This window comes from Sus scrofa, chromosome 1, assembly GCF_054392235.1.
Source record: "Sus scrofa isolate SSC_HxYL_T2T_F1_AM1 chromosome 1, Sscrofa_HxYL_maternal_Yorkshire_Landrace_v2.0, whole genome shotgun sequence".
In the NCBI taxonomy this organism is placed as follows: Eukaryota; Metazoa; Chordata; class Mammalia; order Artiodactyla; family Suidae; genus Sus; species Sus scrofa.
In genome coordinates this window covers 117,016,585-117,034,795 of record NC_139383.1, presented here as the reverse complement: position 1 = coordinate 117,034,795, position 18,211 = coordinate 117,016,585, and the positions used below count along the sequence as shown (strand labels likewise).

At 40.6% G+C, this 18,211-nt stretch overlaps 1 protein-coding gene across 13 annotated transcripts in view; it reads right to left on the bottom strand.

Annotated features, from left to right (window-relative positions):
* The window catches only part of CSNK1G1 (casein kinase 1 gamma 1), a 193,996-nt gene extending 178,703 nt beyond the window's left edge, over positions 1 to 15,293 (bottom strand). For all 13 annotated transcript variants that reach the window (XR_014809746.1, XR_002344535.2, XR_002344536.2 and 10 more), the window contains exon 1: positions 15,170 to 15,293. The gene's annotated coding sequence lies outside the window, so the exon portion shown is untranslated. The remainder of the gene's footprint in view (positions 1 to 15,169) is intronic.
* Between the last annotated feature and the right edge of the window lie 2,918 nt (positions 15,294 to 18,211).

The window sequence follows — 18,211 nt, the reverse complement described above, 5'->3', positions numbered from 1 at the left end:
CAAAAACGTCCACCAATGACGTTACTGATGAGTGAGTAAACAAATGTGTCATATCCATACAAAAGAATATCATTCAGCCAAAAAAGAAATGAAGGAGTTCCTGCTGTAGCATAGGGGAAACAATTCCAATTAGTATCCCTGAGGATACGGGTTTGTTCCCTGGCCTTGCTCAGTGGGTCAGTGATCCAGTATTGCCATGAGCTATAGTGTAGGTCGCAGACATGGCTCAGACCCCACGTAGCTGTGGTTGTGGTATAGGCCAGCAGTTGTAGCTCTGATTTGACTCCTAGCCTGGGAACTTCTACATGCTGTAAGAACAGCCCTAAAGAAAAAAAAAGAAAAAAAGAAATTAGGTGTATACAACATGGATGGACCTATAAAATGCTATGCTAAGTGAAAGAAGCAGACACAAAATGGAATATTACATGATTCCATTTATACGAAATATCCAAAAAAGGTAAATCCATAGATAGAAAACAGACAGTGTTTACCAGGGGCTGTGTGAGAGAGGAACCCTGAGTAACTGCTCAACAGGTTCGGATTTTTCCTTTAGGATGATGAAAATGTTTTGAAACTAGATAAAGGTTATGATTGCACAACACTGTGAGTGTACCAAATGCCACCAAATTGTGCACTTTAAAATGGCTGACTCTGGAGTTCCTGTCGTGGCTCAGTTGTGACAACCCGACTAGGATCTATGAGGATGCAGGCGAGTTCGAGCCCTGGCCTCTTTCAGTGGGTTAAGGTTCCAGTATTGCAATGAGCTGTGGTGTAGGTCACAGTCGAAGCTCACATCCTGTGTTGTTGTGGCTGAGGTGTAGGCAGGCAGCGGTAGCTCTGGGAACCTCCATATGCTGTGGCTGCAGCCCTAAAAAGAAAAGAAAAGAAAAAATTAAAATGGCTGACTCTGTGTCGTGTGAATTTTATCTCAATAAACAAAATAAGAGGGTGCTAGAAGTGAACTGATAACATCTTATGAAAATAATTACTTAAATATGTTGTTATTTTACTATTTATTACCTCCTAATTAAAAGAAAATAACACTGAAAATTTTTTTTCTTTTTCTTTTTAGGATTACACCTGCAACATATGGCAGTTCCCAGGCTAGGGGTTAAATTAGAGGTGCAGCTGCAGCACCTCACCCACAGCAACACCAGATCCAAGCCACATCTCAACCTACACCACAGGCTTGTAGCAACGCCTGATCCTTAACCCACTGAGCAAGGCCAGGGAACGAACCGCACCTTCATGGATGCTAGTCGGGTTCGTTTCCACTAACCCAAAACAGGAACTCCTAAAATATTTCTTAAACTATCTTCAGATAAAATGCTTCTGACCTTTTTCTAAATCACGGTATTTCTCTAGAGAGGGAAGAGTGGCATTATAGAAAGCTTCTCAATTTACTCACAGATTTATTCACTCTAAAATCTAAAAGATATTTTTTAAAAGCTAGATGAGGTTTTAAATTTACTCAACATGAGCAAAAAGGCCAAACAAAACTTAGAAACTCAGCTATCACAAGTTACTTTGAACTTTTCCTAAAAAGCACAATACAAAGATTTCTACTGGTTAAAATTCTCACAATGACTTATTTCTTTTTTCTTTTTTTGGCTGCCTCGCAGCACATGGAGTTCCCGGGCCAAGGATCAGACCAAGCCACAATTGTGACCTATGCTGCAGTTGTGGCAACGCTGGGTCCTTAAGCCACTGTGCCAGGCCAGGGATCAAACCTGCGTCCCAAGGCTCCCAAGGTGCCACCAATCCCATTGCACCATAGCAGGAACTCCTCACAATCACTTTTGCAAGACAGTTTCAAATGTGCTAAATGATTTGCCCTGGTACCCATGATAAGCACTATTTCCCTTATGACAGTTACTTCTACTTGCCATCCATCACCTAAGAGTGAAACTTGTCTGAGTCTCTTTATCTCTTGGTCACCAATTACTATTAGCTGTCTGTTCAAAATGCTTTAGAGGCAGAGGTACTTGAGCTTGATATCCTGTGTCTCCCACTACTAACAGTGAAAGTCAAAGGTAACCTTCCCTTCTGACCTGTAGAATGGGAATAACAGCCACCTCTAAGTGGTCTGTTGTGAAAATGAGATGTGTCCAAAGCATTTAGCATACTCCCATTACATAAACATTCAACAAACTGCCATCACTATTATTACTGCTCTGCAATGTAGTATTCACTAATATTTCCCCAGAACAGGCCCTCACTGCTGCTAGATTGTATCCCCTAGATTATGTCTGTACCTCCTCAACTTATTTCCTTCATTCCTATTTTTAATAGTCCAAAGGATTTGGCACACCATAATCAAATTTACTTTGCACACATACACATAGATCCTATTACTCCCCAGGTTAAAAAAAACCTTCAGTGGGTCCCTACTTATTAGGACATCAAATCTAACATCCTCTGCCTGACTTTCATTATCCTCTTTAGGGTACATCAGAATCACCTGCAGTACTTGTTAAAACAGACTGTTGGAACCTACCCCTAGAGTTTCCAATTTATTAAGTCTGGTGTGGAGCTTCAGAATTTGCACTGTATCAAATTTCCAGGTGATGTTGGAGTTCCCGCTGCAGCACCACCAGATCAGCAGCATCCTGGCAATGCTGGGACACAGGTTCAATCTCTAGCCAGGCAATGTGAGTTAAGGACTGGTGTTGTCACAGCTGCAGCTTAGGTCGCAACTGTGGGTCAGATCTGAACCCTTGCCCAGGAACACCAAATGCCACAGGGCAGTAAAAAACGAAAAGAAAAAAATTTCAGGTGATGCTGATGCTGTTGGTTGAGGAATCGTACTTTGAAAAGTACTGTTTAAAATATGACCCCCTTCTGCCTCCTTAAATCTTATTCCTCCCTACTCCCTAACCAGGAGATAGATAGATAGATAGACAGACAGACAGACAGACAGACAGACAATCTTTCATTAGTTTCAGAGTCTGTGCCCAATTCTCCCTTCCTGCTACCCCAAAATACTTTCTTGCCTACCCAGATTATACCTATCCTTAAAGCATGTGGTTCTCAACAGTGCCCGAACATTACAATCATCTTGGGAAAACTTTTAAAAACTATGGATGCCCCGTCCCTTAGATTCTGATTCAGCTGATCCTGGGACAAGTTTCCCCAAGTGATTATAATGCCAGAGTTGAGAGCCATTACTTTCAATTTCCTTCAAATCAGAATTATAAACACTCACTGAATTTTCTCCCCTCTAAATTTCTATAGTTTTGGAGTTCCTGTCATGGTGCAGCGGAAACGAATCCGACTAGGAACCACAAGGTTGCAGGTTCGATCCCTGGCCTCGCTCTGTGGGTTAAGGATCCAGTGTTGCTGTGAGCTATGGTGTTGCTGAGGCTGTGGCGTAGGCTGGCAGCAACAGCTCCGAGTAGACCCCGAGCCTGGGAACCTCCGTACGCCAAGGGCGTGGCCCTAAAAAGACAAATAAATAAATAAATAAATTTCTATAGTTTTACCAGATTATATCATAAAGTTTGCACTCAGTTACATATGAGATTACATTACTATCTTTCAAGTTTCATTCTCAAACTTGATCAGTGATCCTCTGTAATTTCTATATTAGTACAGCACTAGTACAGTGATAACATACAGTAGGAACTCAGTGGTTATTTTCTCACTTATTCAAGTTAGAATTCAGAGCTTTAAATATTTCCATTTCAGGAAACTACATTCTCTTTTTAAAACACCATTCTGCGGAGTTCTGTCATGGAGAGACAGGTTACATACAGATCCAGTATTGTCACTGAAGCAGCTTGGGTTGCTGCTATGGTGCAGGTTCAATCCCTGGCCTGGGAACTTCCACATACAACCTCACAGCCAAAAAAACCCACAACTGTTCTACCACAAATTCATTTTGTTATTTTTGAGTCATTTAACTCCTCCCTTCCCCAAATAAATAAATTGGAAAGAAAAATACTAATGTATCAAAATGCTGTGGGAAATTAAAAAAATGATCAGTAGCTTCACTGTTGCTTTCTCGGAGCAAATGGCCTTTTCTAAATCCATTAAAGACTGTTTCAAAACATTTAAAGAGAATCAAACCACGCATATTTAAAGATGGTGAAGCTCTGAATAGTTCTATGATTTGTTTTCTCAACAGATGTGCATCCTTCAAGCCCTGAATTCACCAGATGCATATTAAATTAATCTGTACTTTCAGTTTTTACATAATACTCCACTCTAGTTTTATAAATATACCAACACGTAAGGCAGAATTCCATTGTTGCACCATGATATTAAATATTAACAGATTATCTCCACTGTGCAGAGAAAAAATACATTAAGATTCATTTTAATGCGGCCAAATGTGTTCTTGCTAAATATAGGCTATAATATCTTCATTATTTTTGAATTGGCTGATTCCTATCTACAATGTGAAAAATAACAAATTTGCTCTTAACTAAAAATCTAGTGACACCTGGTACTTAAAGAAATACACAGTAACTCAACACTTTAGAAATTAACTGGGATTTCAACTAAATATTTGAATTCTAGTACTGCAGCAGTTTAACAGTTTACTTAAATTTCCTAAAAATTTCACTTCTTATAAAATCATAATTTCTTAATTAATTAAAGAGAATGAATTAGTACAGTTTATCAGAAAAAGAAATCAGGAGATCTGGGTTGTAGTGTGACTCCTCAGCTATACAACCTTGATCAAGTCTCTCTGCACTTAAGTAGTTTCAGCTATAAATTGAGAAAGTCTAACTAGACCATTCCCATGTTTTCCTTTAGCTTTATGATTCCATAATCTATGAAACTCAAGAAACATAAGCATTAACCAGATGGATCCCATTAAAGACAAAGTGAGCTTATGTATTGATTTGGAGAGCATCTATCTCTGGAAAGCTTAAGGACTTTCACACAGATCATTCTTCGTGTCCATTTTTATTTTATTTTTTCTTTCTTATTTATTTATTTTTTCTTTTTGCCATACCTGAAGCATGTGGAAGTTCCTGGACCAAGGATCGAACCCACACCACAGGGGCAACCTGAACCACAGAAGTGATGATATTGGAGCCTCAAGCCACTGTGCCAAAAGGGAACTCTTTTTTTTTCTTTTTTTTTTTTTGCTTTTTAGAGCCACACTTACAGCATATGGAAGTTCCCAGTCTAGGGGTCAAATCAGAGCTACAGCTGCTGGCCTTGCACCACAGCCACGGCAACACAAAATCTGAGCCTTGTCTTCGACCTACACCATAGCTCATGGCAACACTGGATCGCGGACCCACTGAGCAAGGCCAGGGATGGAACCCACATCCTCATAGATACTAGTCAGGTTCATTACCATTAAGCCACAATGGGAACTCCCTCTTCATTTATTATTCAAGAAAACATCACAGAGTAATCTGAACAAACAAATCCAGCATGCCAGCTGTAGGCCAGACTAAGTGTGAAACCAAAAATAAATGCTTGAGGTTATCATTCTAAAGATGGTGATTCTTTTCACCTGCACCACGAGAGGAACTCTGTGAACTCCTAGTTTTATTTAACTAGGAGTAACAGCAAAGAAAATTCATCAATGTGAGGTTACTAAATATTTTTTGCATTACACTCTAGATGACCAGAATATTCGGATGTCACAATACCAATTAAGCTTAAAATGTTTTGGAAAATGGAAGGTGTCCTAGAAATCCAGGGCAGGACAGTTATAAAGCCAACTGTCAGAGTATTCCAACAAATAGTACTACAGTTATGTGGGCAACAGTGCCTCAGAACAGTATTTTATTACTTTAGAATAGATATTCCCACACTGAGTCTGAATTGGAAAAACAAGGCAACTCAGCAGCACCCATGGTATCTCTTCCTACTCAATCACTGCCATGTCAACTTTCTGAATGACTATAATAGGAAGAAGCAAACCCGGGAGAGGGCAGCCAAGAAATCTGTATAGCTGAAATCTGCACAACAATAAAAGTGGTAAAGGACCTTAACTTTAGCGATCCTTCAAAAATCCTAAATTTAGATCAAGCCCTTTTACTATCTGCAACTCTCGTGTGGATAGTACATTTACGGCACACTTCCTAATGCCCAATAACATATTCAAAGAATCCAAGTATCTGTCAATTAATACCTAGTGACCTAATATCAACCTTTTTGAAAGGGAAACTCAAGACTCTGAACAATGCTTCTGGTTACATCTCAGAATATTAGAAAAATCTCTCTTTTTCCTTTTTACGGCCCCATCTGCGGCATATGGAACTTCCTGGACTAGGAGTCAAATCAGAGCTGGAGCTGCAGGCCTACACGTCACCAGCTGCAGTGACACCGGATCCAAGCAGCATTTGTGACCTATGCCACAGCTTGTGGCAACGCCAGATCTTTAACTCACTGAACGAGGCCAAGATCAGACCCCCATTCTCAGACACTATGTCAGGTTCTTAACCTACTGAGCCACAAAAGAATGCCAAAAAAAATCTCTTTGATATTTTATTCATTTTGGTTTCTTTAAAAAAAAAAAAAAAATAAGGGTTGAGGTGGGAAGGATGGATAAATTGGAAGACAGGATTTTTAGGACATTGAAAATATTCTATATGACATTATAAGGGGTAAATGCTACCATACATTTTCCCAAATCCACTGTATATACAGTACAAAGAATGAACTCTAAATTTAATATGGACTTTGGGAGATTATGATGTATCAACACAGTTACATCAATTACAAAAAATGTTCCATTCTGATAGGAGATATTGATAATGGGGGAAGCTATGTGTGGGGGGGGCAAATCTATAGAGATTCTTCCTGTGAGTTTTGCTGTGTACCTAAAATTGCTCTAAAAAATAAAGTTTCTGGAGTTCCTGCCATGGCTCTGAGGAAACAAATTCGACTACTATCCATGAGGATGTGGGTTCGATCCCTGGCCTCGTCAGTGGGTCAGGGATCCAGCACTGGCGTGAGCTGTTATATAAATCACAGACGTGGCTCAGATCCCGCATTGCTGTGACTGTGGTATAGGCCTGCAGCTATAGCTCTGATTCGACCTGTAGGCTGGGAACTTCCACATGTTGCAGATGTGGCCCTAAAAACACAAAAATAAATAAATAAAATAAATTTTTAAAAATAAAAATAAAAAGTCTCTTTAAAACGATACATTAACATTTTTAGATTAGAAAGCATTTTAATAAAACATTCTTGTGCTATCTAATAGGAATATAGACACAGTTCTCAAACCTTCTACAAAAACTCAAAATGGATCTTAGAACTCAAGGCAAAATGTAAAACTATAAAAATTCTCAAAGATAACACAGGAGAAAATCCATGAGACCTTGGGTTTGGCAATGAGTTTTTAGATACAACACCAAAAGCAAGCTTGATGAAAAAAAAACTTGGGACACTGGAATAATTAAAACTAAAAACTTTCATACCATGAGAATTTATTGCTTAAAGAACAGAGACAGGTCACAGATTGGGAAAAAAATTTCGCAAAAAATACAACTGATAGAGAATTTGTAATCAAAATATACAAAGAACACTTAAAACCTAACCATAAGAAAATAGCCCAGATCTGTGCTTGAGCTGCTGTTATGGCAGAGTTTTGATCCCTGGCCTGGGAACTTCCACATGATGTGAGCACAGGGGAAAAAAAAAGAAAGAAAGGAAGGAAGGAAGGAAGGAAGGAAGGAAGGAAGGAAGGAAGGAAGGAAGAAAGTAAGAAAGAAAGAAAGAAAGAAAGAAAACAATCCAATGGAATAACAGAATAAGCGGCAAAAGATCTGAGCAGGCATCTCACCAAAGAAGATACATAGACGGCAAATAAGCATATGAAAAGGAGTTGAACACTCTTACATCATTAGAAAATTCCAAATTAAAACTATTAGAATGGCTCAAGTAGAAAAAGTTGGCCATATCAAATGCAAGCAAGGACTTGGAGCAACGGGAATACTCATTCATTGCTGACGGGAATGTATATTGGTGGTATAACCACTTGTAAAAGACAGTTTCACAGTTTCTTACAAAATTAAACATACTTTTGCCATACAATCCAGCATTCACACTTGTTATTTACAAAAGGAGTTGAAAAGTTATGTACACACAAAACTAAGCACAAGCACCTTTACAGGAGCTTTATTTGTAACAGTAAAAAAAAAAAAAAAAAAAAAAAAAGGGAGAATTTCCCTTCATGGCTCAGTGGTTAACAAACCTGACTAGGATCCATGAGGATTCAGGTTCAATCCCTGGCCTTGTTCAGTGGGTTAAGGATCCAGCATTGCTGTGAGCTGTGGTGTAGGTTGCAGACGCGGCTTAGATCTTGCGCTGCTGTGGCTGTGGCGTAGGCTGGCAGCTGTAGCTCCAATTTGACCCCTAGCCCGTGAACTTCCATATGCCAGACCTGCAGCCCTAGAAAAAAGGGGTGGGGGGGAGCATCCAAGATGTTCTTCAACAAGTAAAGGGATAAACAAACTGTGGTACAAATCTATCCAGCAATCAGAGGAAATGAGCTAAAAAGCCACAAAAAGACACAGAGGAGGAGTTCTCTATGGTGCAGCAATTTAAAAAAAAAAAGACATTGGCGTTCTGGTCATGGCTTAGTGGTCAACGAATCTGACTAGGAATCATGAGGTTGCAGGTTCGATCCCCGGCCTCGCTCAGTGGGTTAAGGATCTAGCGTTGCGATGAGCTGTGGTGTAGGTTGCAGACTCAGCTCAGATCTGGCACTGCTGTGGCTCTGGTGTAGGCTGGCAGCTACAGCTCTGACTAGACCCCTAGTCTGGGAACCTCCATATGCTGCAGGTACAGCCCTAAAAAGACCAAAAAAAAAAAAGAAAAAAAAAAAAAAAAGACATAGAGGAACCTTAAATGCATATTGCTGGGAGTTCCTGTCACGGCTCAGCGGTAATGAGCCCAACTAGTATCCAAGAGGACTCAGGTTTAATCCCTGGCCTCACTCAGTGAGCTAAATGATCTGGTGTTGCCATGAACTGTGGTATAGATCGCAGACTCAGCTTGGGATCCCGTGTTGCTGTAGCTCTGGCATAGGCCAGCAACAACAGCTCTGATTAAACCCCTAGCCTGGGAACCTCCATATGCCACATGACTAATGTGTCACATAAATGCAAAATGTTAATAAAAGGGGAAACTGGGGGGTGGGAGGTGGGTGGGAATTAAGTGGATAGATATGGAACTCTATCTATAAATCTAAAACTGTTCAATAACTCTTAATTTAAAAAAAAAAATTGGGCACCCACAATCTCAAAGATATTGCTACTTTAAAACCACAGAAATCCTAGTAAAGTGGAAGAAAAAAACTAACAAAATCAAATCCGAATAAACCTAAAACAAATTTAAAGATTAACTTTAATCTCCTTGACTTGATCATATTTCTGCTCACTAGCATGTGCATCACACCTCTAGGAAACGGAGAAGAAATCCCAGCTGGGAAAGTGCTTGAGCACAGCTATGATGACAGCAATTTAGCCTGAAGAACTAAAATCTGGTGATCATCATGGACACTCAAGCACATACACAAAAATGAACCTAAAACATCTTCATATCATTTATTAATACCAACAGACAAATTTAAATGTATTTATAAATCTATCAAGATGGAGGTAATGTATGTTACTTTCACTCAGAGGCCCAAAAGTCCTCAATGCCCCATTTTCAGAGGTTAAAGAATTAGAATGTGTCAGGAGTTCCCATTGTGGCACGGGAGAAAAGAATCCGACTAGTATCCATGAGAATTCGGGTTCGATCCCTGGCCTCACTCAGTGGGTTAGGGATTCGGCATTGCCATGAGCTGCGGTATAGGTCAGCAGTTGTAGCTCTAATTCACTCCCTAGCCTGGTAACCTCCATATGCCATGAGTGTAGCCCTAAAAAAAAAAAAAAAAAAAAAAAAAAAGATTTAGAATGTGTCAACTATAGAGATCAATTTGGTCCAGTGCTATTGTTTCTTGGAAAATTTATGTGGATTCTTGATGGAGACAATCAAACTATAGCATTTTGATAGGCTTACCCAGCACCTAGAGGTGTTGCACCAAGTTCTCTTTGATGGCAAGGGCAATGGCTATCTATTCACTCAGCTTCTCTGGCCAAAGCAAAATCCAAGAGAATATCCCTTTCCCAATATGTGCATGCCTCCATTGTGATGGGTGAGCAATTACCGAAGAACAATTCCCATCCCTGACATCCCAGGCCCTGCTATACCTACACTGCCTACTTGGAGCTTCTGTGTGAGAAACAGACTACAGTGGTATAAGGGCAGTTCATCTGTCTTCCTACATCACCAGAACATTTCTGCTGCACACAAAGCATGGTTCTCCTCTATCCAGAAGGCTCTCCCTTCAGGCCATTCCTAGTTCTACTTTATATTTTCTCAAAGATGCCTCGGTCTTTCCAGTCCATAACAGGTGTCCAACTACTGTAACCTGAAGAAGATATAGTCTTTTCCAGCTCAGTAAATCCAAAAGCCTATCCTCGGGATTCATTAAGATCTACACTGAAAAACAACATGTATATGCCCTATGAACTGTATGGTATCACTTAGACGAAAACTATAGCAAGAGGTAAGGTAAAACTCACTACTGAAAGAGTACGTTTAAGTGGACTCATCACTAAATTAAAAAATCCAGGAGTTCCTTCATGACTCAGTGGTTAACAAATCCAACTAGGAACCATGAGATTTCAGGTTCAATCCCTGGCCTCACTCAGTGGGTTAAGGATCTGGTGTTGCTGTAAGCTATGCTGTAGGTTGCAGACGCGGATTGGATCTGGCATTGCTGTGGCTCTGGCATAGGCCGGTGGCTACAGCTCTGATTAAACCCCTAGCCTGGGAATCTCCATATGCCATGGGTGCTGCCCTAGAAAAGGCAAAAAGACAAAAAAAAAAAAAAAAAAAAAAAATCCACAACAGAAGCTTCTCTTCTAGTTGCAATATCAGAATAGAAAAAAAAAAAGGTTTACTCTATATCTCTATAATAATTTTTTTTTAGCAACTTCCACCAATAAGTGGATTATTGTAAGCATTACTGACAAGAATGGTTTATTAAGCGAATGATGACAAAGATGCAAGAGGCTATCTAATGTTTAAACAGTTTGAAATAACAAATTACTTTTTTGGGGGGGCAAACCCGCATCATGCAGAAATTCTGTGGCTAGGGATTAAACCTTTGCCACAGCAGCATCCTAAGCCATAGCAGTGACAATTCCAAAACCTTCAACCCACCACAGAGGGCCAGGGATTGAACCTGCACCTCTGCAGCGGCCAGAGCCACTGCAGTTGGATTATTAACCCACAGTGTCACAGCAGGAACTTGAGGTGCTTTATTTTTGAAAAAAAATCTGATGAATTCAAAGCCACAAAATAAGCAGGGGTGAAGGAATAGGAATCTGAAACAGATGGCATCTCTCTAATTTTTTTCCCAAGTCCATCTTGAACACAATCCCAATAATGTCAAAACCCAATTTAGCTACAAAACATAAAATGGTAATTCTGAAGTAAATTCATTCTTTTTTTCCTCCCAGCTTCTCAAAGTTTCTATATTAGGCAGAAATGAGTAGAGACAAGTTAGATGTTAAATAGAGAAAAACTATCGTTCCAAAAATTCTAAAATTTTTTTCATGAAAATTTATTTCCACTTCTCTGAAGCCAATGAAGCAGTTTCTATCAAGACTGGTGATACTAAAATCTGTCTATGATAACAGCCTGGATACAATGATCATTTATCCTTATTAGAGACCAAATTATAGCTTCAAAAAGAAATATGCTCTGAAATAGAAACAAGCTCTGGAAGAATATTCATTCATTTGGTTTGAGTGAGGCACTATATGGCACTTTTTAAAAATTTATACAGTTAACTCACTCTTGATCTGGCAGCATGAATAAAGTTAACTGTACTTTGTTCATTATATATTCCAATATGATATGTAAACTTTTCCAGTCTTTCCTAAAGATTTCTGAGATCACCCAAGAGACAGGCATTAAAGGAAGGTTTAGTCATTTTTAGATTTCCGGACAAGCAAATTCCATAACTGACAACTGCAAAGATCAGTGGAATGGCCACATACTTTGCCTAAGTGGAAAAGGTCTTTGGGAAAACTATCATCTCTGACAGTTTCTACTATTACCTACATTTTAGATAGATATTTTTACAGCTGGTATCCTACCTCTCCTAACAAATGATTTATTAAAGCTTTATAAGAAGATGGGGAGGGGAAATGGGAGCTTCTGATGGCTTTGCCAAAGCAAGACAATACAGTCTCAACTTGAAGATTTGAAAGATGTTGAAAAATAATCCAGGAAAACACAATTCAACACTTATATATACTCTGAAGACTTTACAATATCAGAAAAGCCATTGAGAAAGTTGAATAATCTTACAAAAAAATCTACAACTCCAATAAAAACATATTTTCAACACTTTAAAAAATAGTATAAATATCCCATTAATAATTTTGACTATAGGAGTTCCCATCGCGGCTCAGTGGTTAATGAACCCGACTAGGATCCACAAGATCATGGGTTCAATCCCTGACCTCACTCAGTGGGTTGGATCCAGTGTTGTGGTGAGCTGTGGTGTAGGCCAGTTGCTACAGCTCAGATTCAAACCCTGGCCTGGGAACCTCCATATGCCGCAGGTGCGGCCCTAAAAAGACAAAATAATAATAATTTTTACTATATCCATCCATCTATCAATTTGACCAATATTTATTTGGTGCCTTTCATGTAGCTGCAGTGGGGGCTAAAATTTAAAATAGTATTTCTAACTTAAGGAACATACAATATAGCTGGAGAATTTTATTAAAAAAAAATAAAATTCAACACTATTTAAAATAGAGGGAAATGAAGAGGCAATATATTTGAAAATTTCTCTCAAAATTATGACACCTATGGAGTTCCCGTCGTGGCGCAGTGGTTAACGAATCCGACTAGGAACCATGAGGTTGCGGGTTCAGTCCCTGCCCTTGCTCAGTGGGTTAACGATCCGGCGTTGCCGTGAGCTGTGGTGCAGATTGCAGACGCCGCTCTGATCCCGCGTTGCTGTGGCTCTGGTGTAGGCCGGTCGGTGGCTACAGCTCCGATTGGACCCCTAGCCTGGGAATCTCCATATGCCGCGGGAGCCGCCCAAGACCAAGAAATAGCAAAAAGACCAAAAAAAAAAAAAATTATGAAACCTATAAACTTCTCTAAAAAGTGATACTGAATTAAAACTTTACACCAACTTTTTGCACAAAAATCTATTATCTTTTGAATATAAAGTACATTTAAAAATTTTAAATTACAAACTACATTACATTAAAAAGCAAACTAGCTGAAAATCTGACATTTAATAGGTTACATACAACTGTATCATTTTAAATCTACAAAACAAATGATATAAAAACTTCTGAGATAATTTCTATGTCATCACAAATACTTCAAAGGCAAAAATTCATTCCATTTTCATTTATTTCACAGAATATTATACATATAAAATTCTATAAGTTTTGCTAATAAGCTTAAATCTACTTAACATGAATCATACTACTTTTGTTGATTTTAATCGTAAAATTAAAAGTACTTTGTTTTATGCCTCAATTTTAATTCTCTATAAAGACATGTGATGTTAATTAAGATTTATATACACTGCTTTTTAAATGTTTTTCTTATCAACCCATGCCATACACATCACAAATCTGAGAAAAACCTTTGAAACATCATTGGTCGTTTCAGTTAATTCACATACTTTTTAAGAAACTCCTGATAATTTGATGCTGCTTATGATCAATTTCTAGAAGCCACAGAAAATCCTGTTGTACAAATATGTTTTGGAATATTATCCAGTTCTGTTCCTATCTCAAACCCTAATCCATAAAACTAAGCTACCTTAACCGTGTTAAGATTATTAATAATTTATCTTTCAATTGGAAGGTGCTTCCATTTAAAGTGGGCTGTTATTTAAATACATTACTCCCCCTTACAACACTGGTAAGTATTTTAACTCATATTACTTTGAAGAAATTGTATCTCTGGTAAGTTCTTGACTTGTCCAAGGTCAACAACTAGCTAGTGGCAGTCCAGGTTCAATCCCAGATTTACCTAACCTCAAAGCCAATACTTCCACTTGACCACAATTATCTCCTTAAAAGATTAGGAGACAGGCGCAAAAGCAGAGAATCTTGTCTCTCTGAATGTTCACGCCTCTATTCTGAGACATCTATAATCACACAGTACCTACAATTCGGTCACTAACTGAAGTATACGTGAAGAGAATCATTCTGCTTCATTTAAACTAGGGCAGGCTTACTGGCAGATAAGAAAGATGTTGGAAAAGGCTTGCCTCAACATGTTTCGCCTAGACCTCTATATCTATACGGTTCCCCTAGTGTATTTTTTACAAACGCGTATCTACCAAACAATGCTAAGCTAAATTAGCCCATAGTTTGGAGCTTTTCAGAACTGCATTTTCTAAAATAATTTACACCAGATTTAATATCGAGATGGGAGACTTGGCTAAATATGCCATTCTGGCACTTGCCAAACATTCTAAGTATCATTGAGGGGCAAGAGAACCAGTTCCACCCTCTCTCTTTCTTTTACGCTGTGATGCCTGCCCACTTGGGGGGCGGAGGCGGTACCTCTCCGGTAGGACACCGGGGCCAGAGAGCACTAAAGGAAGAAGTGGGGGAAGCGCACGGAAATTGGGAGGAGGGAGGTCTCCTTACCCACTCTTCTGCCCTAGCTCTGCCAAGGGCGGCTCCCCGCAGTGCCCAGCCAACTCACAACCCCCACAACACTCGAAGCCGGGCTCTGTCCCAGGGGGGTGCCCAAGGGAAGCAGTCATTTGAAGCAAGGGCTTGTCCCAGCCACCCCGCCAGGGTCAATGTTCTCCTTTTGGATGGAGAGGATGCTCCCCCTTTTAGAGCTAACCCTCCAGGTGGCAAACTCCCAGTCCGCAGCAGCTAAGTCTTCTGCTTTCAAGGGGCGCCTTCTCCGAAACCTCTACCCGGCCACTCGAAACTCTCCGCCAGCGGCGTGCCCTGGCCCTTGCATTCCGTCCTTAAAACCCTTTACAATCAAACTCGCCGGCCTGCGCCCCACCCAGGATCTCGGTGCTCCCCTCCCCGACTCGGAGAAGGGGGCCCCCACCAGCCGGCTTAGACACACACACAACACCCTCAGGCTAGAGCCTCCCGGATCCCATCGAAGCCGGAGCGAGTACCTCGTCTGGCCGTGTCCTGGGGCTCAGATGGGGTGAGCGCAGTTCCCTCCTGGAGGCGCGGAGTGCTTCTCTACCCACCAGCAGCGTTGGCTTCTCTTTCCTAGGAACTGGAGGGAGGAAAAGTGCGGGAGGGGAGGGGGGAAGGCGAGGAGCCGAGGGGCGGCAGAAGCCGAACCGGAACTACTAGCGCTGGCCCCACCCTCAGCCCGGCGCAAAGCACCCGGGCGCTCCCGATAGGACAAACTTAAAGCTGGCAGTGAGAAATGTACACCACCACTTCCGGGTCATCCTCGCTACCGCCCCTCCTTAGCAACCGCGTGGGGTTGCTAAGCGGAAGTGCCTTCAAAGACTGCCACCCCCACTTCTTCTGGGATTACTAGAACCGAGCTGCGTGCGTGTGCTCCTCTGTGGCAACATACCCTTACCTTCTACTCCTGCTCCTATCTTGGGTGGAGCACGGGCTCGCCTGCCAAACACAGAGAGCCCACTTTAGTTTTCTCCTTAGCTGTACTCGCACTATTAGCCCCAGTCATTATTTACTCCAGTTCCCTCCCGCCCCGAATCCCAAGTGGCTCCTCCTAAGGATCTCTCTGATCCCTCGTTTCAGGCGGTTTAGCAAGCGTCTCCCTCTTGTGGATATTCAGTTGTGTTTCAACTGGATTTTTTTAGGTAACCTCCAATGTTACGAAAGCTTTTTCAAGCACTTGGTTCTCCTGTGAGAGCCCCTGAAATCGAAATCGAAGGTGAGAAACTTCTGTCTTCACCTATCTTGTCTTTTGTAAAGATTGCACATGTTTAAGATATGAAAATAACCGAACTAAATGGAAGGAGAAAACAAAGATTCGCTGTAAGTAACGTGAGTAATCCTTAAGAGAAAAAACCGTGAGGAATGGCCAAAGGAAGCTGGTAGTCAAGCTTGTGGAGAAAGACATTTAATCCACCACTGAGAATAAATTCTCATTCCTATACTGTGGACAAGAAAAAAGTGTTAATAAGAGACCTGATTTATTCTTGTCATATATTCTAAACCTAATACTGACTATTAGCTTTTTCATATTAGAATGAGAAAGAACAAGGAATAATGAGGCCAGAAAATGAGAAGGAACCAGAAGAGATTATAGGATCATGGAAACAAGTCTATTAAAAAACTCTATTCAGGAAGTTCCTGTTGTGGCTTAGCAGTAACGTGCCTGACTAGTCCATGAGGATGCAGTCAGTAGATCCCTAAAAAAGTGGGTTAAGAATCTGGTGTTGCCATGCGCTGCAGTGTAGGTCACAGATGCGGCTTGGATCTGGCATTGCTGTGGCTGTGGTGTAAGCCAGCAGCTGCAGCTCTGATTCGACCCCTTGCTTGGGAACTTCCAAATGCCAAGGTGCAGCCCTAAAAAGAAAAAAAGTTAAAAAAACAAAAAAAAAAAAAGGTCTATTCAGGAGTTCCTGTATGGCTCAGTGAGATAAGGATCTGGAGTCACCGAAGCAGTGGCTCCGGTTGCCGCTGTGGGGTGGGTTTGATCCCTGGCCCAGAAAATTTTGCATACCTCATGCATAGCCAAAAACAAAAATTCTATCCAAAAAGTTATCCCCCTCCTTTCTATTTTCTTTTTAGGAGTTCCAACCATGGCTCTTTGGTAACCAGCCTCACTAGTATCCATGGGGACACAGGTTCAATCCCTGGCCTTGCTCAGTGGGTTAAGGATCAGTGTTGCCAAGAGCTGTGGTGTAGGTCATAGATACAGCTTGGATCCTCCGTTGGTGTGCTGTGGTGTAGGCTGGTTGCTGCAGCTCCAATTCAACCCCTAGCCTGGAAACTTCCATATGCCTCGGGCTTAGCCCTAAAAAGACCAAAAAAACCTCGTTAATTTCTTTTTACATTTTTAAAATTAAAGTATTATTGATTTACAATGTTGTGCCAATATCTGTTATACAAGTGACCCGGTCGTACATATATATACATTACTTTTCTTATCTTCCATCATAATCTATCCCAAGAGATTGGATACCTTGCTTATTGATATTATTAAAACCAGAAATGATAGGTGTCAGTATAAAATTTAGTTTCTGCTCCAGAATTTGAAATTCCTTTGAAATATCTCATAAGATGGATAGGATGCACTCAATAATAATTTACTCAATTACCATATGAGCAATATTGAATAATTCTTAAATTTTATGTGCATAAACATCATTTTAAATTTAAATTTTTTGTTTTAATTGCTCTTTAACCATTTATTTTCATTTAGTTTGTGACAAGTGCAAATCAATTAGAAACACAATGTACAATCCGAAACAGATATAAAATGTTCAGATATGAAGCAAAAGGGTGTGTTCATTCACACACACAGAGATCTCATGTAGTTTAAGATCTGTTGGATCTACTACGTATCCAAGAATAAGTAATTCTTGCATGTGCACTTAAAAGTCAAGAATGGGGAGTTCCCGCCATGGCTCAGTGGTTAATGAATATGACTAGCAACCATGAGGATGCGGGTTCCATCCCTGGCCTTGCTCAGTGGGTTAAGGATCCAGCGTTGCCGTGAGCTGTGGTGTAGGTCACAGACATGGCTCAGATCCCATGTTGCTGTGGCTGCAGGATAGGCTGGCAGCTACAGCTCCGATTCAGCCCCTGGCCAGGGAACCTCTATATGCCTTGGGTGTGGCCCTGAAAAGACAAAAGACCAAAAAAAAAAAAAAAAAATCCACATGTGCCTATTTTTTTTTTTTTTTTTTTTTTTTTGTCTTTTGTCTTTGTTGTTGTTGTTGTTGCTATTTCTTGGGCTGCTCCCGCGGCATATGGAGGTTCCCAGGCTAGGGGTTGAATAGGAGCTGTAGCCACCGGCCTACGCCAGAGCCACAACAACGTGGGATCCGAGCCGCGTCTGCAACCTACACCACAGCTCACGGCAATGCTGGATCGTTAACCCACTGAGCAAGGGCAGGGACCGAACCCGCAACCTCATGGTTCCTAGTCAGATTCGTTAACCACTGTGCCACGACGGGAACTCCCACATGTACCTATTCTTATTGATCAAGTTTATATATATG